General features: G+C 41.1%; 1 protein-coding gene across 1 annotated transcript in view; it reads right to left on the reverse strand.

Annotated features, from left to right (window-relative positions):
* LOC115424425 (transmembrane protein 106B-like) overlaps positions 1-7,832 on the reverse strand; it is a 54,364-nt gene extending 46,532 nt beyond the window's left edge. The window contains exon 1 of the mRNA XM_030141695.1: positions 7,702-7,832. The gene's annotated coding sequence lies outside the window, so the exon portion shown is untranslated. The remainder of the gene's footprint in view (positions 1-7,701) is intronic.
* Positions 7,833-24,421: the final 16,589 nt, after the last annotated feature.

Consider the following 24,421-nt stretch of genomic DNA (forward strand, 5'->3'; position numbering starts at 1 on the left):
CTCAACAGCAGTGACAGTTGTTCCAAAGCTAGTTCCTTTAGCCCTTAGATGAGGGGAGCGTTTCTCCCAGTCACAGTCTTTGGCTGTCGTCGGTGGAGTGTCACATAGATTTCCAAAGACAGGATCTGTGGCAATCTTAACCTGGCATTCGAGGAAGGAGACAATATCAATAAATGCAGCTGTGCGGTGCTGTCTTTCCTGGATGTCACATGCTACTGTTCGCCACTTGTCTTTAAACTTGTATGGCAGTCTCTTTATCACCGCAGGCATATTGGCAGGAGTATCCACCTCAGAAAGACCATGAACCTCTTCCATTGCATTGCAACACCCACGTAAGAAAAGACAATATGCCTGAAGAGCCATTCCATCTTCTGACCTAATTGATGGCCATGAGTAGACTTTGTTCAAATAAGCAGATGCGATTACATGTTCATTTCCAAAGTGTTCATACAACAGTGTCTTCGCTTTTACATATCCCGCACCATCAGACATATGTTAACAGCACTTGACAAGTTCATTGGGCTGCCCCCTGGTGTACTGTGCAAGATAATGCAGGCAATCATCAGCGTTTCCAGCCTTTGCCTCTATGACCTGTTCGAATGAGCGCATAAAGGCATGAAAGTGTAGAGGGTTACCATCAAAGATTTGAATTTCTCTTTTAGGTAATGATGAAAGACTTTGCTGATGGACCAACATACTAGTTAATTTATTTTGTTTCTCCATAATAGACAACAGACATGGATTCTCATTAGTTGTTGTTGGGTGATCAGTCTGTTGTAGTACCAAATGTGGAATTGTGCCATGTGACCTTAAAGGATCTGAAGGCTCCTTGAGGAGAGGTGCAGGCTTATTCCAGTTCACAGTTTGCTGCAATGTTTTTACTTTAGGCTCTGTATTTCCTGTAATTGTATTTCCTTTTGTACTGACATTAAGTTTCTGTGGCACAAAGGTCTGTGCATCATTTCAAGAGCTTTTTTCTTTGCTTTAAAATATGATTCCATTTCATTTGATTTCTGTGAAGCAGTGCTACGCACAGTGGATCCTGTTCTCAACACGTTCACTTTCGCAACAGTTGCAGCTATGTCTGCTTCAAGCTGAAGTTGCTCTTTCCTTCTTCTCAACTGCTCCTCCTGCTGTTCAAGAGAATGTTTTTCTTTAAGCATATATTGACGTGCAAGCAAGGCAGCTATTTCAGCTTCTGCCCTGAGGTGTGCAGATGAAGTTGTTGACACTTTTGCGCTTGACCAACTACCTTGATTTGATACACTGTCCAATGGCAATACATCATCCTGGATGTCACGCTGAAGCAAGAGGCTCCTTAATTGAACGTTTATCAGTTTCAGAAAGCCATATTTTAACATCGTCAATAAATCCTCTGTTGTACTTATTGATGCTTGAGAACCACATATTTTGCTTATCTTTCTCATCAGATGGAATTAAAGGCAACAGAGACTCATGTAATGCACCAGCATTCTTAAGCAGATATGTTAATTCATCAAGCTGTGATTTGACTTGTGAAACATTTTTTTCATCCTTCATTAACTCTTTGAGACACAATTACACTCTTCATTTTGTTTACATGCCTTTTTCGTTCTGTTTGGATGGTTTCAATTTTATTTCCAAGAGCTTTTTCAGTGAGAACGATTGGTCTTTTATCCTTTTCAGGTTCTCCAACAGAGAGGGGCCAGCTGAGGTGGCTCGGGCATGTCCCACCGAGAGGAGACCTCGGGGAAGACCCAGGACACGCTGGAGAGACTATGTCTCTCGGCTGGCCTGGGAACGCCTCGGGGTCCCCCGGAAGAGCTGGAGGAGGTGTCTGGGGAGAGGGAAGTCTGGGCGTCCCTGCTTAGACTGTTACCCCCGCAACCCGGCTCCGGAAGAAGCGGAAGATAATGGATGGATGGATGGAAGGTTCTCCAACAGCGGAGCCAGCTTGTGATCTACTCATTTTAATCATTCCTGACAGTGAGCATCAAACAAGAATCCAACATAAATCAGGCGATGTCAATTGCAGTAGCGATTTCTTATTAAAGTTTGCTGAACACATGCATAGCCACAGCACATTCGCCAAATTCCCAATGAACTCCAGGCCCACACACAACACTGAACAGCAGCAGGCACACTCCACCATCAACACACAGCGGGATACGTCTCAACAACAACGTCTTTTTGGATGTAACTGCATTTATCCAAACCAGCAATACACAGCGCAAACACAGGTTACATACCACCGTCATCTTCCCATCGCTTTCGTAGGCGCTGTGGCTGTCATATGTGGGCTCCCACTGGTGTTTGAACTGCATGCGCTGGAATGCGGAAGGCTCCATTGCCGTCTTTTTTGCTGACAAAAATTTTGGTGACTATCTAACAAAGTTCATGTCACCGAGTGGCTGAACTGGGGGTAATTGCCCGACGCACCTCAGTTCAAAGAACAATCCATGGTTTAAACAAGACTCCTTTACTTCATATCACAAAAATTCTTCAGGCATCCAAGCATTAAAAACAGCTTGCGATTCAGTTCATTGGTGTTAAGTTAATCCATGATAAAAATATACTTGAAAAGACAAAACAAAGCGGTCAGCAAAAAGTGAGCTTCCTCCCATCACCCACTCACTACCAAACTGCACCTAAAGTGAACCAGTGATATATAACATGAACTGCTACTGTCACCAACACCACGTGATCCAATTAAAATACATCATTACGTAGCTGCTACGTCACCATGCCCACATCTGTCTCCTATAATTAAAATACAAACATGACTACTAAATGATGCTGACTTCTAACTAATAGCGGTAAAAACCATATGATCTCCCCGTCCCTTCCCAGTGACCTAGTTATCTACCCCTTAAATAGATTTCTGTTCACCCCCCCCAACTCAAGCCGGAAATCCACAATTAACTAGACACAAAACAAACAAACAAACAAACATAAAGAATGGCTCCTACAAGTATAAAATAGGCACTTGCACACACAAGGCCCAAAGGGGGCTTTTTAAAAATAAATAAATTCCTATTCTACATAGGCATGTAAAAGAAGATGGCGGCATAAAAATGCCATGGTTATCTACCGTACACATTTCCTTGTAATAGCGTGTCACAGCATTGTATGTGTGCCAGAGTCCTGCACTGGGGTTGGGTACCTGCAGGAACTTAAAAGTGAGTTACTGTGTAGACAATGTGTTTAATCCTGGGTTGGGTTGGGTTACAGGTCTAATGTATAAATTATACAGGTTTGGAAATATGGCAGGCCAAGTCATACTGGAAAAGTGGTGGACCCGTGCAGGACTCTGATGTGTGTTGAGTCTATGGCCGCTTCTCTGTCTGCTGTCTCTCACTGAGGGGCGGGGCTTCCCCGCACTGCATGCTCATGTCCAGAGAGAGAGCGAAAGAGAGAGAGAGAGAGAGAGAGAGAGACTTGCGGGGGTGGACTTTCACCTGGCACACATAGTAGCCTGTAAAGCAGTATATAAAGTGCCAACACAAAATCAATTGTAATACCAAAAACCCACGGTCGATAAGGGCAGATTGTACCATGCAAGACAGACTGAATGGTACATGGTTTGCCCGACTACCGTCGCCTCCCTACTATCTATCTATTCATTAGGGGTGCAATTAGGGGTGCAACTAGGGATGTAACGATTACCGGTATAATGATAAACCGCGGTAAAATTTCCGACGGTTACAATTACCATTTAAATTCTAATTATTGTGATAACCGTGTTCGATTACCGCACTTTGAAAATCACAGTGATGCTCTTCGTTTCCTGGTCAAGCAGCGGCACTCCAGGTGTGCATATGCAGTTTGTAATGTTTGGCCTCTGAAAACATGGTGGAAGGCACCTGCATGGACAGAGCTCAAGAGTTTGGGGATAATGGGCTCCTGCAAGGACCCGGTCCATCTGATTACATGCACACGGACCTGGGTCCGTCCGAGTAAGTGAGGGCGCCGACCCGGTCCGTCCCAGTGAGCAAGCACACGGACCCGGTTCATTCGAGCGTGCGCACGGACCGGGTCCGCGCTACTGTAAAACCCTCCCCTTCCCCGCTGCTTCAGATCCTCATCCAGCAGAGAGACCTGTCCAACTCCTTTTTTTCCCCACTCAAAAAAACACTCAGGAATCGATAGGAGACTTGATAAGGAATTGGACTGGTAAACAGAATCCACAATAACATTAATATTGATAAAATCCTATTAATTTCCACCCCTCGTGCAGATATCTCTTATGGCCATAAGGTGCTATCTTTAATGCACATTTGTATGTTTGATGTTGACATGTTAATATTTTAATGTTTCTGCAACAGAAAGTACATTGTGTTTGTTATTTATTTGTTTTTTTTTTGTTTTCAAAATACAACTTGGTTACATTATTTCAGTGTGTGTATAAGTAGTTTTTGAACATTTTGAACACATTACAACAATACCGTGATAATAATGATAACCGTGATAATTTTGGTCACAATAACCGTGATATGAAATTTTCATATCGTTACATCCCTAGGTGCAACGGTACACGACATACCGTCGAACCGAATGGTATGCCCCTCACAGTTTGGTACGAGCGTGTATCACAGTACAGCTCATTTTTCATTTTCAAATGAAATTTCCGTACAACTTGTGTTCATATTAGAGCTTTGCAAGACGACTGACTTACGGAATTCTACTGTCATTGGTTGGAACAAAATATGGTGCCCGTCTAAAGCAGGATGCAGTGGAGCTCATCCAGAGCCTATGACAGGCTGTCTAGAGCCAGACACGGAGCCCATATAGAGCTGAGCATGGAGCCATTCTAGAGCCTATGGCAGGCTGTCTAGAGCCAGACGCACAGCGGGGCCCGTCTAGAGCCAAATGCATGGCGGGGCCCATCTCGACTCAGATGTGGAGCACAGCCCTTCTACTTCCAACTACCCTTCTCAATATTAACATTAGCATCCACATTAGTAAATCATCCTCTGTTGTTGCCATGTTTGTTATTATTGACTTTCTTCTTCTCAAAAAACTTTACTTTTCTTCATGGTATTTGGCCAGTATGGTAATTAAGAGCAGTGCCCTCTGGTGGATTGATTGAGAAACGCTCATTCCAATGTACATAATGCATGGAAGTATGAAGGCACTGATGCATGACAACATTAGAAACAGACAGTATGTACGTAAAGTGAACATAAATGAGCCTTAAGGCTCTCCATCACCCATGTAGGTTTCAGCACACAGCCAGGCTCCAGCCGGACTTTGTGTCCGAACTGTACCATAAACCGTGACTCAAGAACTGCAATACGTACTGAACTGTGGATAACCTGTACTGTTGCTATCTCTATCTATCTCAGGATCTACTTCATTCTTTCCTGTTTCAATGTTCGATGTCTTTTAAGAATAATTGAAAACCACAAATAACATGTTGATTCTTCAACTTTCCTCCAAGCCCAAAAATCAGTTTCAAAAGAAATGTTGATGTCAATGGTGATAATTTTCAATTTTGACAACTGATGGAAAGTTTTTAATTGTGATCACATTTTTTGGGGGTGAAACCTATATGTAAGCAGTGCCGTGCACAGACATTTTGTGGGACAGGTGCTCATTGAAAAATAAGGGCACCTTGTGATCAGTCAATCACTGTTTTACTTCTCTGGAATAAACACACATTGAAGGTTTTTAGCAAGTTAGGCAGCTACAATGATAGATCAGTGTATTGGTTGCAAAATAAGAAAATTGTGGGTTTTTTCCCCCCATCAGGACAAAAGAAGTGTACAACGTCTCATTTTGAATTGAGGAGTGAAGAGTGCAGCATTACCACTCTCTAAAGCAGCCAGACACTCAGCTGAAACAAGTATCTGGTACAGATAATGCACTTTTGAGGAGTATTATGAATCAATATCTGTGCTTGTGATGAATGAAAATCCTCATTCGCTGACTGTATCCTACTGTATAGCTTCATGCCTGATTTAATATTGCAAAACCACTTTTTGTTATAAAAATAAAATGTGGACAGCTTTTCAGATGGAACAGTTCAACTTTAAAATCTGAGTTAAAAGGCCCTAAACAGTTAACATGACTCAGGTCTTAACTCTGACCTTTCATCTTCATCTTCTTCATCTCCCTCCTTGTTGCTGGTGGATAATTTTATCCAGGAGAGCAGAGAGCTGCTCCCCTGGGCTGCCTGCTGGAGCTCCCTTTCTTTTTCTCTCCTAATCCTCTCCTTTCTAGGCATTATGCCGCAATTGGTAAATAAAAAGAGACCAACAGTATGAATAAGACTCCTTGGTTACATTACAACAACGTTTCATTTTTTCTTTTCTTCTTATTCTTTTCCTTTTGTTTTACAGGCAATTAGGAATTACCTGTTTGTCATTTAAATAAAATTAGTTAAAGTGTTAATTATGTAGCCTAATGTAAATCTACACAGTACTAAATATTCTGCTCAAATATACTGATAGATTCACATGCTGGGATGACAAACTACTGACATTAGTGGCGCTCATCACATCACGTCATACTGATTTGGGCAAGCATCTAGTTTGTTAAGCTAGTTTATTGTGGACAGTCGGCAAATGTATGATCAGCTGTGTGGCGCTGTATGAGACAGGCTACTTCACAACAGAGAGTTTAAATGCAAGTTATTGTTTGGCAACTAAGGTTTAAGGAGCAAAAGAACCCTCGACTCGATTCATTTCTGTGTGTTACCTGGCTGTTGGGGCAGGGGAGGCGGTGTGTGTGGGCAACGCGTCACGTCTGTGGAGACGCGCTGTGCTGTGTACGGAGGAGGGGGCGGGGGGAATAATTGGGGCATTATTACACAATTTTAATTGTCCAGTATTTATAAATGATTATGTTGGCATGGGCCACAAACACTCTTTTTAAAAAAAAAACGAACTTTCAAAAGGGCACTTGCTTGGTCCACAGGGCAAGGGGCAGGTGCTAGAGCATCACCTAGTGTCTACCTGTGCACGCCACTGTACGTAACAGTCAGTTGATTTGCACAAGATGAGCAACACAGATGGCTATATCTTCATAATCATTAACGATTTGTCATCTATCGAGTTACTTACATATTAATCATTAATTTTCTATTTTGATGTGAACTGCGTACCTGCAATGGCAAAACAATAAGATCAAATCACCTTGAACGATGATTATCTGAGCTGACATGCTGGTGGTATATAGAGACAAATTATGACCAGTTGAGCAACATGTTTTTAATGGAACACATGGCTCACATTTCACTTCACTGATGGTACTGCTAAGGTGCTGTTTTTTTTTTTTTTTAAGAGATCATTTCCTTGAGATACTTCAGGAAGGGATGCATTGAACTCAGTATTGCATATTAATGTGTTCATAAAACCTTCAAATGTGATAATTAGTGAACAGTGATACTTAGAGGATAATGAGGAAGCATTGAGTCGGTTTGAAGACAGTAGCGCAACTAAAAAAAACTACACTTTTCTTTCTTCTTTAAAATTTCAGAGTCATTACAGTCCTGTGAACATCTAGATTAGTACTGCAACTCAACAGCTAAAAAATTTAAGAGTTTTCACCTTTTGGAGTGATATAATTAGCAGCATTGGAGAGTCTTTTTTTTTTTTTTTTTTTTTTTTTTTTATTAATGCTGGTTTCTGGAGTATAAGGAAGCACCGTGTCGTACTTTCATTTACTCCAAATCTCCGCCTCGTTTTCGTGTTTCTATTTGCTCGGATAAAAACAGGTTACCTGGATGTTACAATTTCAGCCTGAAGGTGTGGGTATCGTCCTCATGTCCGGTCGGGCTGGGGGTTCACGATTTCTGTCCTTAGTTCGGTTTGATCCGGCAGGTCTGGGTCCGAACAGCGTCACATTTACTTAACAGCTGATACGTGCACTTCCGGTCTCCACCTTCAAAGTAAAAGTATCAGCGATGCCAATTCCTCAGGAAGGAAAAGTAGCTCTTGGCTGTCTTAAAGTCGCTAGGCGTTCTCATCACCTAATTTGCATAATCGGAAATGTGTACGTATTTGTAATGAACGATGAAGGAGAGAGGAGAGAGGTATAAAAACACCCTGAATATTTTTTTTAAGCTGTCAATCTTTTTACTGAGGAATCAATCCGAAAGACATCCATTATTACAATTTGCCCTTGTTTTGACAATTAAATGCATAATAAACAAACCAAAACTACACAAAAATGTTCATGTTCGACGGTGACTTCTTGTAGGCTCCTTATAGGAGCCTATAAACCAAACCAAACTGAAGAAAATGAAGCTAAAAACTAAACAACCAAATAAATAAATAACCTAAGGAACTCCTCCAGTGTCTCTTTTGGGTCACTTTAGCCGGTCCCCAAGCCCGGATAAAGGAGGAGGGTTGGAATTGGGACATAAAAAAAAAAAAAAACACAACATGCTGTGCCCTTTTAATACCCCTCAGTCAAATATAGTGTAAGATTCTGTTGAAAGTTACTGCCCTATAATTTACATTAGACTATCTTTGTGTAAATTTGGTGTCGAAATCTCATTGCATTCTTTAGATAATGCGATTACGCTGTTGAAAGGACATGTCACCATTTGACCTTGAAAAAGTAGGTCAAGGTGACCTATTTTCAATAGGCTTCTGCTCCATTCTAATATGCATCCACACAAGCCCGGATTAACCATATGGGCAACTGGGCAATAGCCCAGGGGCCCGCGACCTCTGAAGGGCCCTGGGTAGCTCGGGCATAATGAAAATATCTGGTTATCTTTTGCTTTTAAATGAAACTGTCCGCTGCCCGGAGCCATTGCACTGCACAGAAACCCTGCTCCTGCTGTCTGTGACCGTGAGCTGAGACCCGCTCCTCATTGGTCAGTCCAAAAAGCGAATCAGTGGTGACGCAAATCAACGTGCATGCACTGAGCGGGATGTGAGACATCAAGAACTAAGCGACATACGTACGCAAATCAAAACATTGCAAACATGGAGAAGTAGCTAAGTGGGAGCACCAAACGAAAATTAAAAAAGGAGAGGGACATCCTGGGGTTGTGATCATGGGGCCCTTGAATATTCTTGCCCAGGGTACAATGAAGTGTTAATCTGGCCCTGATCCACAGTATATATTTGGTGCAGATATGTTAATGTATTCTTCAGATAATGCGATTACATTGTTGAATGGACAGACAGACAGACGGACAGACAACAAAACAATTACAATACCCCCAACGTTGGTCGAAGGGTAAAAACAAGAATTAAAAGAGTATAGCTCACGGGTCCATGTATAGTCCATGCACAGTCCGTGTACATTCCATGTACATTCTGTGTACGTTCAGTGTACATTCCAGGTATGGTCTGTGTATGTCGTGACCATTCAATTTCTGTTTGAAATTAAAAAATGAAAAACAAAAAATGACTTGTATTTTATTTTAAAACTGGTAAACAGAAAATGGAAACAGACCTGTATACTGTGGTTTTAGAGTTAGGGTAAGGCTTTTATGAGGTGTTTCCACATCTTCATACTTCATATTTTGTTTATCACTGGTGTTTGTTAATATTACTATTCTATTCTATTCTATTCTATTAAATGTAAATAATTTGAATTTGAATTAATTTGAATATAGTATCTACATTAGGTATAATAATTGCCATAATTGTCATAATAGTAACTAAACAAATGTTCCAATCTCAGGTATGTCAATTATTTTATTGATGCTGCTGTTAATTAGTTATTCCAGTCAACATTCCAAAGAAAACAGAAATCATTAAAAAAAATACAAGAAAAATACCAGAATGTCATGAAATTAATAACACTGTTATAGTCTTGGCAAATATGTAACTGTGGATGTTATTTTATAGAAGTTGAAGATATCTTGTACCTTTGATCACCTCCTGAAAATGTCATGCATCTATCATTCCTTTTCAACTACCAGAGTGGTTGAAAAGTAATGATTTATTTACTTAGTGTCTTTTTTCATCCATTGTTTATATAGCCCAATAACAAAATATCAAGAACTAATAAGTTATCAGTTACGTGGCTAAAGTTTTATATGGTGTTTACCAGGACTAATAACATTTTATGAACGTATGAAGCAAATCAGAGATGGAGGCCTCCAGAGATTTCACCTGGACTGACCCTGAACAGGGCACTAACATTCAATCAGTCAAATAAATCAAATCAATCACACTAACCATTACTGTAAAGTGATTCCATTGTTTTATGGTCAGTTACAACACCTGTGTCTATTTTTTGCCTGTCTTCCTCAATAAAATCTTAACCAAAACTAAAAAAAAACAAAAAAAAAATCCCCACTGTTATAGAAGCAGGGTATTGAAATTGATCCGTGAATGCCAGGGATCATAGATAACCAGATAATATATACAAGTGTTGAATAGCACCTCATAAACATTTACTGAAGCCACACAACAATAGTCTACAAGGAGTTCATGCTGACACTGTATTTATGGAAATGTATTCTTATTTCACTGAATTTGTTCTTCCCTTTTCTTTTGCCGTCTGGCACTGGTCATTTTCTGTTTAATAGTACAATGTGTTTTTCAACCTTAGGGTCGCAACCCCATGTGGGGTCGCCTCAAATTCAAATGGGGTCACCTCAAATTTCTAGTAATTGGTATTAAAAAAATTACTAATAAAAAATATTATTTAATGATTCTATATATATTTCATTATAATTAAATCACCACACATTTTTTTCTATAAAAAATTAAGTTCAAATAAAATGTAGGATTTAATATCTGAGAAGGCATATATTGATTGACACAATCATGTGACCATGTGCGTTGCCGCCGCTTCAACACAGTCGCAGTCACAAGTCGCAGCTAAGATATCTCCAAGAGAAACTGAGAAGCAGTCACCAAAAGGTGCATTATATGCATTATATAGCCTAAAGGTCGTCTAAAGTTAACATTTATTTGCAACATAGTATAGCAAACTATTACATGATCAAAAACAAATCAATTTTGGCAAAAAAAAAAAAAAAAAAAAAAGTCTCTGTTTTGAATGTCTGGGGTCACCAGAAATTTGTGCTGTTAGAATGAAGTCACAAGCCAAAAAAGGTTCGGAACCACTGCATTATGGTGTGATTTTTTTGTTATTATCATCAGGGCACAAATACAGTCTACCATGAAGCAGAACAAACAGGATCTGAGAGTCGCTTATTCCTATTGCGATGAACCTTGTAAATGACGCAGTGCAATTCCCTCAGAATTGTGTCTGTATTTGCTGTTGTTGAATGACTGATGTTGGTTACTGTCAATACTGGATTATTTTTTTTAATTTACGACTAATATTGGGACTATTTGTCGAGCATGCAACCAGACATTAGTCTGGGTTTGTCTGTCTTTTGTGTTGTTTGTCACTTCCTGTTTTATTTTGTTAGTTTTCCCTCATGTGTCGTATCTGTCGTCTTTACTTCCTTTCCCTTATCATGTTCACCTTTTCCCTGATTACCTGACTCCGCCCTGATTTGTGCCACCTGTGTCTCGTTGTCTTGTCTCGTTGTCTTCCCTCCCTTTTGTGTATATAAGTCCAGTCTCTTCCCCTGTTCAGACACCAGTTTGTAATCTCTTGTAGTTACTTACCAGCGTTCTGATCTTGTCTGTTTGTCTGACTTCCTGTTTTTGACCTGTTTTTGCCATCTTGATTTTTGCCTTTTGCCTGCTCCCTGTCGGTTTTGTCTGCCTCATCTGCCTTCCTGGTTTTGACCGTCCTGCCTGACTTATTGGTATGTGAGTTTGTCTATCCCTTATGTCCTGTTGCCCGTCTGTTAGCTTTCCCGTGCATGACCTGTTTCCGTCCCTGACCTCCCTCTGCTTTTCCCTAGTCGGCAAACCGGCTCTGGTAACCGAGCTGCGCAAAGGGTTCACGTCCTCAGCCCAGAGGACGGATCCGAAGAGGATTTCACCAACCATTGTCCTCAAGATTGTGTCACTCATTCTCATTATCAACCTGTTTGTATATTCAGTGACAAATAAATCCCTTGAATTTTACTTTTTGCCTCTGAGTTCTGCATTTGGATTATGTGCCTGTACTAGTAGCATCACACTATTTACTGGAACAGTTTGAGTAAAGATACCTTGACGCTTAGAAGAATGGAAATAGTTCAGATAAATCCACTGAAACTCCACTAAACAGTGACCCAACATCCTTTCGTCACTGCCATACACACTTTTCTAAAGCACTTTAAGGAGGCTAATATTGTAGAACTGTGTTGAATAAAGAGAGAAAAGACAGAAACCAGTGGTGACAGCAGACGCACACACATATGACCATAAATCTTTTTAATTAAGCCATCTTTTTTGACTGAACTACTTGGGTTTCAGTGGCAGTCTATGGAAATCTTCATCAATGAAAAACCAGTATTATGTGTGTGAAAGTCAAACATCTCCAAAGGTTTATTGAGAAAACAGTGAAGTAAAAGTTCAGCTCTATAAAAGTTATATTTGGGTTTAAATTTATTATGCACCAACAATAGAGCTCTGTGTGCTGGTATGTTTTTTTTTATTTTTTAATTATTTTATTTAGATATCTGATTTTACATATTCTTCAAGCACGGTCAAAAATGTGCTTCTTTATTTTAGTTTGAATCGTGAAATCTTAGCGCTTCTTGAACTGCATATTGTGTTTACAGATTTAAAGGTTTTCACAGTAAGGTTTTGTCTTGTTTGTACGTTAGTGGATCAAACAGCTCGTTATTTGCTCAGTATGTATTTCTCACATTAGTGTGGACTGAGGATCTCTTTTGTTGGACATGGATCAACTACACTGAGAATCTGATCTCAGTGAAATTCATTTTTCAGTGCTGTTGAGCTGAAACTTGCCCCACCCCAACAGGTGCAGCAAAACTAACAGGACGTTCAACTGGATGTCAGTGAAGCACAACTATTTGTGCCCACACAGTAAAACTTCAGATAAATAGGATATGACAGCAGGTTACATGCCAACACAAAACAAAATATAAAACAAAGACATGCCATAGTTTTACTAAATTGTGATAGGATATCTATCAAAGAAGATATTTAACCCTTAAAGAAAGATATGTAACCCATAATGACAAACAACTGTTTTTGTGGTCACTTACAAATGAAGTTTTTTTAAACATTCAACCTTTCCTAAGTGATTTATCACCATCTATGGTAATAATATCCTTTGCATTTTTAGTGACAGTCATGTATTTTCCTACATTTAACTTATGCGTCGTGTAGATGTTTAAATTCAAAGCTTATTATATAAAAAAAGAGAATACTGAAGAAAAATATATAATTTACTGATCATAAAAACAAGCAACAAACACTACATGGGTTTAACAAATGAATCAGTGCTGCAGTGCTGCTTCCAAAAAAACACAATTGATGACAATGAAAAGCTGAAAAACTGCATTTTAGTTGTATTATTTATATGTATTGATAGGATTAGTGAATCAAAAGTTGCTAAACATTTTTCTTGCAGCTCTTCAGGTCTTTGAGGGTTAATCTCTATCATCTAATCAGATCATGTTACTGGAATGTTCGACTCATTTTATTGCAACTTTAAAGTACAGTACATTGTACATCTACACTCAGCCACAGCGTGTGTATAAAAGTTTGTGTTCATTCATCTGAACATAAGTAAGTATAGTTGCCCCATAAAGCAATCTTTCCAGCATATTCACTAAGTAGGCTGCGTGCATGTGTGTGTGTTAGAGGGTGTGTGTGTGTGGGGGGGGGGGTGAAGGTTTATCCCCAGAGCAGTATCTGTAGTGTGCCACCCGCTTGAGGCAATAAAATAATGACATAATAAAGTAATTTTGTTGTATTTCAGTTTCTTGTGTCGCACGTTTCTATTGGAAGAACAGAGCTATGTTGAAATTAAAAAGATGCCTACGCCAGGATTTTTAATAATGTAGACATTAACAATCATGTTAAATATCCAGTATGTCTTTCGGAATTATGAGAGTAGCCTAAAATTTTATTGAGGTTCTGGGCCTGTATTGCCAACTAGTAGAGAAAACATCACAGATCCATTGATTTTAGTTGGATTTTTGTGATTTTTTCTGTGGAATGAGTATATTGTTTGGAGAAAAGAATGGCATATTGGCTGATGTCATAACTTGGGGAAATAGTTGATTGCCAATGAAGTAAAGTTGAAAAAACTGAGAAAACGCCTAATTTTTTTTTGCATTAAATTGAGCCAAAATCATGCAGAAATGTGCTTTAAGAATAATGTTTTTCATTGAAGGTTGTCACCATATGTGTTTTTTGCATCTGGAATGCATTTATTGACAGCATACCCAGCCCACTGAGGATTGAAGGAAAATTGTCATTTTTCAAAATTTTATATCAAAAAATGAGGGGTACATTCACTAACAAGGCCACAATTTTTTTTCACGGTATTTCCAGCAGAGCAGACCCTCCAATTATTAGTCCTTAGGATCAAAATTAACAAAAAAAAACAAATAAAAAGTATGGCAGACCATGTCAGGTTCAACTCATTTTTGATACTTTGGCTCCCCGACTATTACTTGTTATGTTCAGATCAGTGGTATGTAAATGAAGTAATAATTTACATCCATGCACAGCAGCCTTCATAAACTAAAGACAAAACATGATTGAAAAACAGGCTGCAGCTGTTAATCACTACAAAACTACAGAACGTCATCACTTACCATCCCCATTGGTTGAAAAGTGCATCACATGGACCAGTCAGAGAAGCACATGCTGCACCATGTGTCATTTAGTTTCTGACCAACCAGAAAAGTTGTAGAATATGTAATGACAACAGAAAAGACACAGCAATAGGAATCGCGAACTTCAAGATTTCAGAGATTTGTGTATATTTAGTTTTTTTGAGTGTATTAATTAGTGAGCAGTGCAGTGTAATTGGTTTTTGTTTTGTTTGTCTGAAAAATTATGAGCTATTTGAGCATGGAGTGCACATTGGATTTATAAAATCTGAGCTAAAGAAAACTTCTTGCACCTGACAAATCTGAACTACAAATGTCTTCTTTGGTTTTGTCGGTCTCGCAGGAAATCTTGAGGAGACATTTTAATTAAAAAGACCTACCTAAAATGAGAATGGAAAAGGAGCAATATTTTTCTCAATTCCAATTTTCCATTTTCCACAACATGTGAAGTCAGTTAAAGAGCTGTTTCCCTTTTTTATTTATTTATTTATTTATTTATTTTCAATTTTAAGAAGAACAGGATATAAGTGCTTTTCCATTTTTTTGTTTACTGATTTTAAAACAAAAAATGAAATACAGGTCATTTTCTGTTTTTCATTTTTTAATTTCAAAACACAAATCAGATGGCCACAATGTACATGGACCGTACACAAGACCATACATGGACCCTACAAACACTTGGGTAACTGGATTGATGACAAACTGTCTTTTACACCCCATGAGGAACAGCTGATAAAAAAGCTTAAAGCACCACTTGGCATTTGTTTTTTTCACAAACATAAATGCTGTTTGAAAACTGATGTTAGACAAAAGCTTATACAAAGTAGAAAAGCACTCGGAGAGCCCAGACCCCCTTTGGGGGGCGAGGTAAAACACCGAAACAAAAACAATACCCATTGCCTCTCCTTCAGGGGGCAGGGTAATAAATAACAACAAAAGAGACACAACAGAACATATGAAATATTGAACAAATTTGAAACAGAAATAATCAGACTGAGTATGTGACTGGGGGCCTGTTTCACAAAACTAGGATAAGGGATTAAGCCAAGATATGTTGGTTATCCTGGATCAACTTATCCATGGTTTTTGAACACATGACTTCCTCTGAAATTAGAAATACTTTCCAATATTTTAATCAAGCTCTGAATATGAACAGGCAACAGATTTTTTATTTTGAACATAAATTGTGTTGTTTTAAAGTGGACTAAGTCACTAAACTTTAAAGCTTTTAATTTGATAATAATGTGTGTGTTCCCTATAGGACACTTTATTGATCAGCGGCATCGGCCTTTTCTGAATAATGCTCATTGGATTTGTATTAGTTCTGTCAGTATTCCCCCACACCTCCATGCACTACATCAAAAAACAACTTCACTTCTTTTGTATAGTTATTCCAAGGAATTTGATTACATTTATCCTTTCCGTCCCTATTATTTATACTTAGATAACTGACAGTTTCCCATAGACTATATATGTCATATAAATATAAATACACAAAAAATAACATGATGTTCCTTTATTGAATAAGGATAAATCAAAGCATGTAAAACCATCAGCTTCTTTAAAACTGGAGTTACACAGTGAAGAAGATGGAAAGAACAGAACCAAAGCATATGATAGAACAGAAAAATAAATACACACTCAAAGGTAGAATACAGCCCACATGTCTGCACACTGAAAGAAATACATGTCTGTACACTGAAAGAAATACACGTCTGTACGCTGAAAGAAAGGCAGGACAAATCCATACATAACAAATGAACAGACAAATGAATGGATGCTGTAGCCTCCCTGCAACACAGTACACACAGTAAACACACAGTATAGAGGGAATGCAAATACGTCACTTCCCCCCTGAGCCACGCCCCTCTAAGTCAGACTGAGTGGCAAAAACAAACCGGCTCAACATGGCGGAGCATAGCAGTAACTACAGCGAGACCAGGAAAAATGTGGAATTTAACATGAAATTAAAGACAATTGGACTCGACATGGATCCATGCAACTACCAAACAACAAGTGGTCTACGAACATTGATATGTGGTCGGAATTCACCTATCCTGACATTTATATGTACCTGATTTCAATGCCGGAAAAATACACAATGCAAAGCCTGAAAACATACATACAAAGCCAAGGAGTTGTTGACATCCTCATCATCATTCATTCTGAAACCACCTTAAAACTTACCTCAGAAATATGTGTTCCATGAAAGTCGGTTCTCTCAGTATAAGTCACTCATTTGAAAGACGTTTATTCTGCTTTTCTCATTTGCATTTCCAATAATCATCCATCTTTCAATGAGACGTGCAGTGACCTGTCAATCAGCTGGGGTGGCACTGGCACCTGAGGTGTCCATTCAAGTTCCAGAGGTGGCCAGCGCTAGTTGGCCATATTTTCCTTGGCATAGTGTACTCAGAGCCCTATAAAGAGAGTTAGGACACACTTTGATGTTGCCGCTTCGATGATCACGTGGTGCACGTAAGCCTGAATAGGTCCAAATGAACAAAGCGCTCCAATGTTATTCAATGGGAGAAACAGCAGTAAGCATGATAAATCTAAAAATAAACCACACACAACCATTGTGACACTACCGTATGTACTGTTGTGTGTGTTACACTTTTGAGTAGTGGGGTTGACCACTGAGAGACTTTATTACTTTGAAAACTTCAAATTTTCAGGGGAAAGGTTGGTGTTAGCTTGGGTAGGCTACTTACATGAGTGGTGCTAACTGTACAAGTTCATTCATTCTGCAATTGTACTGTACTGGTAAGGAGATGGACAATTTACCATTCTTAAGTTTTGCTATTATAAGACTGAGGTACAAGCAGAGAACAGTGGTTAGCTGTGTGAACACTGTGTTTGCCAAGCTCTGCTCTTCTGATAACACACACAATACAGCATTAACCAGTGGGGAGCATAGCCGCTAACTTAGCATGTTAGTGTTACCACGGACGCTAAACTCATTAAAAACTCAACATTAGCAAACTCAAACTCAACAGTATCCTTATAGGATGAGTCAGATCTTACAAATGCCAAGTGACAGAAGTTTCGCTTCTTTTAACTCATGAATAATAACTTTAATGAACTTTTATTGGCAGAGCTCAGCTCTACAGCAACTCTCCTCCTAATTAGCACATTACCTCAGCTGACAAACTTAACCAAACACCATCCGGTTCTGCAAAACAACTAAAATAAAACCCACCCATAACAACATTTGTACTAACGTTACCTTATCATAAAAACTCCATAATTTGTGATCATAGTGGCTAAATCTCAACTATACAGGGTGAGTCAGGAAAAACGCTCTTTCCAGTTAAAGAAATTGTACTGCTAAAACGGAAACACTGATTTTTCTTTTGACCATACAGTCATATTGATGTGGTTATTGAGCATGTCTGGTGATGTAGTCATAGATTTATTCCATCGCATAAGAGAGAGAAGGTCCATTGTTTAATGGGCACTGAAATACCTGCCAACACAATGTATGCCACAGTGAACAAACTTGAAACTGACAACAATTACAGGAGTCGGGGCTTTGCTTTCACACTCAGGACATAGGCCTACATGACAGTGCCCAGGGAGTTTTCATCATGGCAAGACCACAGCGATTGCAGGTATTATTTCCTCATCGAGTTGTCTGTTTGGGTCAGGAGAGAGAGTGGCCACCTAGATCCCCAGACTTGACCCCCCTTGATTTTTTCTTGTGGGGGTATCTTAAAAACCGTGTGTATCAGACTGTTCCACAAACTCTTCAGAAACTCCGAAATCGCATCACGGCTGAAATCCAAGCCCTACGACGAACACGAATGGCGAGAAGAGCTGTGTTAGAGATGTGACAACGAGCACAGATTTGCATCAATCTGAATGGTAGCCAGGTTGAAGGTCGTGCCGGACGACTTCGTTGAGACAAAACATTTTGATGGCGAGTAAACATGCTGTAATGGTTGACAATTTCAATTTCATTCACGGTGGCATAAACTGTGTTGGCAGATATTTCGGTGCACAATAAACACTGGACATTCCCTCTGTTATGCTATGCCATAAATCAATGATTCAATCGCCAGACATGCTCAATAACCACATCAATATGACTGTATAATCAAAAGAAAAATTAGCATTTCCATTTCAGTGGTACAATTTCTTTAAATGAAAAGAGCGTTTTTTCTGACTCACCCTGTAGGGCTACAGCTAACAATCAAACATAACAAGTGTTTTAGATATAAATTTGTACAAAGACAACTGAATTTACAACATGAATGTCCGCTAATACAGGAAATACACTCCATAATTTGAAAGATGACGATATATTATTAACTTACCGCTGGAGTTGCTAGATCAGCTGCAATAGAAATGAATCTGTTCCAGTGGCGTTACACTCAGTGTTTGGAACTATTAGCCCCTCCGTGACCCAGAAGAAGATGCATATTTCTTCGACAACAGGAGTCTATGGAAGTGTCGCTACTTTGATACATATTGAGGACTCTGAACCTACTCTGCGTCTGATTGGTTCATCAGTCCTCATGCCTAAAGTTAACCAATCTAATCAGTGAAGGCAGCGAGTACTAGCCAATTAGAGGCAGGGTGGGGTGGGTCATAGCATCACCATCCTAGGGGAAAACATGGGCAATTTGACTTAGATATTACTGAATGGTGCGCATCAGGGAGGATTTAGAAGTGGGTATACCCATGACGACAACCAGTGGCGCACACAAAATCCTCATTTAATTAGGGCAGTCTCCAAGACTTTGTGCCTGTTGTCATTTGTGCCAGCAATCTTAGTTGATCACCCATGACACGCAAATCAATAGCACACGCATTTTTTAGCACAAGTATGCATATTTGTGCCCGTTATTTGCGATCTTAGTAAATTAGACCAATGGTATCCAGCTGAGCGGACATTTCTGTAACGCAGTGAAAAATACATTCATAAAAAAAAATTCTGTTCATTGTTTTTTTTTTTTTCCCCTTGCCTAAATATGAATGAAAATACTCTGAATAAAATTTTTGACTATGGTTCTCATATCCATCCATCCATCCATCTATCCATCCATCCATCCATCCATCCTCTTCCGCTTTATCCGAGGACAGGTCGTGGGGGTAACAGTCTAAGCAGGAATGCCCAGACTTCCCTCTCCCCAGACACCTCCTCCAGCTCTTCCGGGGGGACCCCGAAGGCGTTCCCAGGCCAGCTGAGAGACATACTCTCTCCAGTGTGTCCTAAGTCTTCCCCGAGGTCTCCTACCGGTGGGACATGCCCGGAACACCTCCCCAGGGAGGTGTCCAGGAGACATCCGAAACAGATACCCAAGCCACCTCAGCTGGCCCCTCTCAATGTGGAGGAGCAGCGGCTCTACTCCAAGCTCCTCCCTGGTGACTGACCTCCTCACCATATCCCTAAGGGTGGGCCCAGCCACCCTACGGAGGAAGCTCATTTCAACCGCTTGTATCTGGGATCTTGTCCTTTTGGTCATGACCCAAAGCTCATGACCATAGGTGAGAGTAGGAATGTAGACTTACCGGTAAATCGAGAGCTTTGCCTTTGGATCAGCTCCTTCTTCACCATGACAGATTGATACAATGACTGCATCACTGCAGAAGCTGCACCAATCCATCTGTCAATCTCACCCTCCATCCTTCTCTCACTCGTGAACAAGACCCAAAGATACTTGAACTTGGGGCAAGGGCTCCCCTCCGACCCGGAGAGGGCAAAACTACCTTCTTCCGGTTGAGAACCGTGGCCTCAGATTTGGAGGTGCTGATCCTCATCCCACTCGCTTCACACTCAGCTGCAAACCACCCCAGTGCACGCTGAAGGTCCAGGTTTGATGAGGCCAACAGAACAACATCATCCGCAAAAAGCGGAGATGAAATCCTGTTGTCCCCAACCCGGACCCCTTCTGGCCCCTGGCTGCACCTAGAAATCCTGTCCATAAAAATTATGAACAGAACCAGTGACAAAGGGCAGCGCTGCCAGAGTCCAACATGAAACCTGGAACAGGTCTGACTTACTGCCGGCAATGCAAACAAAGACTGGACTGCCCTTAGCAGAGAGTCCCAGACCCCATACTCCCGAAGCACCCCCCACAGGACACCATGAGGGATATGGTCAAACACCTTCTCCAAATCCACAAAACACATGTGGACTGGTTGGGTGAACTCCCATGAACCCTCGAGCACCTGATGGAGGGTATAGAGCTGGTCCAGTGTTCCACAACCAGGACGAAAACTGCATTGTTCCCCCTGGATTCGAGGTTCGACTATCGGTCGAATCCTCCTCTCCAGTACCCTGGAATAGACTTTCCCTGGGAGGCTGAGGAGTGTGATCCCCCTATAGTTGGAGCACATCCTCCCTTCTTAAGAAGGGGGACCACCACCCCGTTCTGCCAATCCAGAGGTACTGTCCCGGAATGCCACACGGTGTTACAGAAACGTGTCAACCAAGACAGTCCCTGCACATCCAGAGACTTATGGTTCTCAGGGCAAATCTCAACCACCCCCGGAGCCCTACCACCGAGGAGCTTGCCAACCACCTTGGTGACTTCAGCTTGCGTGATAGATGAGTCCACCTCTGAGGCCTCTGCTACCTCCATGGAAGAATTGGCAGTGGGATTGAGGAGATCCTCGAAGTATTCCTTCCACCGTCCGACAACATCCCCAGTCGAGGTCAACAACTCGCCACTTCCACTGTAAACAGTGTTGGTGGGGAGCTGCTTTCCCCTCCTGAGGCACTGAACGGTTTGCCAGAATTTCCTCAAGGCCGACCGATAGTCCTCCTCCATGGCCTCCCCAAACTCCACCCAGACCCGAGTTTTTGCCTCCACAAGCGCTCGGGCTGCAGTGTGCCTGGCCTGCTGGTACCCATCAGCTGCCTTGGGAGTCCCACGAGCCAACAAGGCTCGATAAGAGTCCTTCTTCAGCTTGACGGCATCCCTTACTTCCGGGGGCCACCACCAGGTTTGGGGATTGCCACCACGACAGGCACCGGAGACCCTGCAGCCACAGCTCCGAGCAGCCACTTCGACAATGGAGGTGGAGAACATGGTCCACTCGGACTCAATGTCCCCAGCCTCCCCTGGGATCTGGGAGAAGCTCTCCCGGAGGTGGGAGTTGAAGACTGTGCTGACCTCGGGCTCTGCCAAATGTTCCCCACAGACCCTCACGACACGTTTAGGTCTGCCGAGTCTGTCTGGCTTCCTCCTTTGCCAGCGGATCCAACTCCCCACCAGGTGGTGATCGGTTGACAGCTCTGCCCCTCTCTTCACCTGAGTGTCCAAAACACGTGGCCGGAGGTCTGATGACACGACAACGAAGTCGATCATCGACCTCCGGCCTAGGGTGTCCTGGTGCCACGTGCACTTATGGACATCCCTGTGTTCAAACATGGTGTTCGTTATGGACAAACTGTGACTAGCACAGAAGCCTAATAACAAAACACCACTTGGGTTCAGATCGGGGAGGCTGTTCTTCCCCATCACCCCCCTCCAGGTCTCACTGTTGTTGCCCACGTGGTTCTCATAATTCATGAAAAAAAGTGTATGGTTGCAGAAAAACTCTGAAACCTCTCCACGTGCATGGGTAATGGTGCATGCAGATTCTAACATAAATGATTTTGCGCAGCTCTAATTGCATTTTCCTTGTGTTGCTTCCAGCTGTAGATCAGTGTCCTAACTGTAAAAGTGACTTGAAGACACCAGTCCAGTCTAGGAAGATCCCCAACAGATACTCAGTTGGTGACAGGGAACCACACTGTGTTTAACCTCCTTCTTGACACATCTGAAACTCAGGTGTTGTGTCTGTATATCCCAGCCTTTGCAGTACAAGCAGCAGTGGTGAGGACCAACATGTGACCACACTTGGGGCCAGTTACGTGTGGTCAAGGGAGACAGAGCCTCATGATGAAAAGAAAAAACAAACAAACAAACAAACAAATAATGCTAAAATTAAATAAATGTTGATATTTGTCCACTAATCTATACTATAAATTTATTGTTCATGTGATTCCCATGATTTTGATTATTTTTCAATCCTAAAATGAGAAATTTCTACATTTCCCATTCAAATACAGGTAAGAAATACACAGTGCGACAGCAGCGAACTCTGCCTCACCTTGAATCACATCATCCCTCACAAACTGTGCCGGCATCCCATGCAATTAGAGTGTGTTGCTGTCTTTCTGTATATCACCAATAAAATGGTTTCAAACACTTTGATCATATGCCCTGACTTTCCATAGTCTGGATAATGTATAAAATGTACGTGTGTAACGTGTTCGGTCTGACAGATCAATCATAAAACTGCATAAAAAAGGCATTCGGTTGAGGCGGCCAGCACTCATACCTCATGGTAGAGGGCACTCATGAGCCCACAGGTTCTTCTTGCTACAAGTCAAGTGCAGCGATTCATTTATTTTTCCTTCTCGCCGTGTCTTAATCTCAAAATGTAAGATTACATATCCAACATAATTTGATTGAAATTGAAATTTTTACCTTAAATGAAAAGTGTCATGCATGTATGAGTAAAGAATGGTGATATGAGATATGTAACCAAACCTGTTAACTATTGCCAATCAAATGGTGAATAAGATACGGTTACATTTAGCTTTATTTTGAAAGCTTCCTGTTGGGTTCCTGCCAGTCCACATGTTCCAGCTTGATTGCATTAACTATATAAGCAGGCCCTTCAGTTCACTCACTCTCTCACTCTGTTCCAGTTTTACATGCCACCAGCCTCAGCAGCACACTTATGCTGCGTTTCCACTACGTGGTACCGGCTCGGCTCAACTCGACTCGACTTAACTCGGCCTTTTTGCATTTCCATTACGAAAAAGGACCTGGAATCTGGTATCCGGTACTAGTTTTTTGGTATCACCTCCGCCGAGGTTCCGAGATGGGGGCCCAGATACTATAACGTGACGTGTAACACTGCAGACCACTGATTGGTCAGAGAGTCGTCTCTGTGACCCGCTGTTTTACAAAAAACAGCTGTGGAAGTTTACAGTAAATATAGCGGTAGGTTAATCCACATGATGACAGCCCGCAAAACTACACCATGGTTTGTCGAGGAGGTTCAGGCATAAAAATTCAGCATGTGCTGGATGAGACAACACACAACGAGCGAGTTTATCAGCAACTCTCTGAGCAGATGACACAGAAGTAACACACTGCTTTGCCATGACGTCCAAGTACTATAGAGTCGGTAGTATCCTGTAATGGAAATGGTCTCCAGGGATAGTGTCTGGTACCTGAGTCAAGTTGAGCTGAGTCGAGTCGAGCCGATTCCATGTAGTGGAAACGCAGCATTAGGGGCTTGTATTGAGACGTTTTGTCTTCGTTTTGGTTTGATTCAGTTTTCTATTGTTTCAATCAACCTTAGTTTATGAGTTAATTGTGGTCCTGTGTCCATCATTATGTTTGGGTCATGAGCCAGCCATAACAATACTCTTTTGGGTTCATATATTTGTAGATCTAAACTCTGAAAGAGTCAGTGCCTCACCAGCCATGAACCTCACTGCATGTCACTACTTAGGACGACCAGACAGTTGAACAGCAGCACTACAAGCTACTCAGGGCTGGCTGATAAACCAGACAGATCTGTATAAACAAATATGAGTGAGTTTTGTTCTATTGCAATAAAGAACAAGTGGAACATGTTGCTGTTAAGTGTTCATTGCCCTGCTGCCACCTACTGACTAATTAGGAAACTACATCACAAATACACATACATCATGTTGCTACAAGGCTGAAACCATGAAACCAGGTCCAAAATAAACCATCATCTGCTTACAGTAAAGTCACATCACAATTTTAT

The sequence above is a fragment of the Sphaeramia orbicularis genome, chromosome 8, assembly GCF_902148855.1.
Source record: "Sphaeramia orbicularis chromosome 8, fSphaOr1.1, whole genome shotgun sequence".
Classification (NCBI taxonomy): domain Eukaryota; kingdom Metazoa; phylum Chordata; class Actinopteri; order Kurtiformes; family Apogonidae; genus Sphaeramia; species Sphaeramia orbicularis.